Consider the following 1344-nt stretch of genomic DNA (forward strand, 5'->3'; position numbering starts at 1 on the left):
CGCCTCAATTACGCTCAACATCCACAAATCACATTAACCCAAGTAAATAAAATGAGTGACCTGACAGACGGAAAAGGTCGCATATTGATTACTACCGGGCAAACAGGTGTGTATTACCGTAAAGCGGTATGCCTGGTCGTACAATCTCTGCCAAAAAAGTGTGAGCAACCGTAAAGCCGACGTCATTCGTGATTATGTTTTGAATGTCGATTGGTTGTGAAAAATGTTTTATCATAACTTATGCGCGAACATTTCCTTATGATAATGTGCTAGTTTGCCAGTATTGTGCACCTTTCGTTGTAAATGGTACACTGGCTTTCACTTGTGTACTGAGTGCTTTTCTGCTCTCGAGGAACCCACTAATCAAAGTGCTTTAATACTGTCCCCTCATTCGCCGACTGATGATACAGCACCAGGAGCAACTCGGTGTGCAGAATCTTGCTCAAGGGCACTTTGACATGACTTGGTATCAGGGTTTGAAGTCTTAACCCTATTGGCGACGACTCCTGAGCCAAGGCGCCCCGCCTTCGGAGCAGTGTTAAAGTTGTAGTACCGTTGTCGGCCACACAATTTCGAGGAAACATGATAATGTCGCTGTTTCATGTACCAACGAAGAAAAATTGTAGTGCTGAGCGTTGTCGGGCTATCGCTGGGTACACAATTGGCATAATGTCGATGTTTTGCCCACCAACAAAGACCAAAACTGTATTTTCCAGTTCACGCTGTTTTGATGTCACAAAACCGGCGTGTACGGGTGCATGATGAGCAGGGTATATGATATAAAAACATTTACCGGTGTACTTTTCAAGCGTTTCCGTAGTGTAGTGGTTATCACGTTCGCCTCACACGCGAAAGGTCCCCGGTTCGAAACCGGGCGGAAACATGTTTTTCTTTTTCTCTCTATTATTTTCAAATAACAGATGATGTAAAATAATTAAAAAACCAATGCATTAGGCCAATACCAGATGGAATATTCTAATAGAAATACGGCACCAGTTTGATTTACGTACTTTGAAATACGGTATATACTAACCTTACTAACATCGGTTTCCGTAGTGTAGTGGTTATCACGTTCGCCTCACACGCGAAAGGTCCCCGGTTCGAAACCGGGCGGAAACACATTTTGTTTTCATTACTACTTTTAAATAACGACTAATTTTTGGCAACTGGAAACGCTATGCATTAGTTCTACCAGCAGTAACACATTATTTTCTTTCCATTACTACTATTAAATAACGACTAATTTTCGGTAACTGAAATGCATTAGAACTGCATTAGAACTATGCATTATTAGTTCTACCAGCAGAAATTCATTCTATGGTAAATAAAGAGTCACCCTCAAAC

At 41.5% G+C, this 1344-nt stretch overlaps 2 non-coding genes across 2 annotated transcripts; both read left to right on the plus strand.

Annotated features, from left to right (window-relative positions):
- The first annotated feature begins 810 nt into the window (after window positions 1-810).
- Window positions 811-883, plus strand: trnav-cac (transfer RNA valine (anticodon CAC)). The gene has a single exon. It is a non-coding gene; the product is annotated as a tRNA-Val (tRNA).
- Window positions 884-1046: 163 nt separating this feature from the next.
- On the plus strand, window positions 1047-1119 carry trnav-cac (transfer RNA valine (anticodon CAC)). Its single transcript has one exon. It is a non-coding gene; the product is annotated as a tRNA-Val (tRNA).
- The last annotated feature ends 225 nt before the right edge of the window (window positions 1120-1344 follow it).

The sequence above is a fragment of the Hippocampus zosterae genome, chromosome 7 (genome assembly GCF_025434085.1).
Source record: "Hippocampus zosterae strain Florida chromosome 7, ASM2543408v3, whole genome shotgun sequence".
NCBI lineage: Eukaryota > Metazoa > Chordata > Actinopteri > Syngnathiformes > Syngnathidae > Hippocampus > Hippocampus zosterae.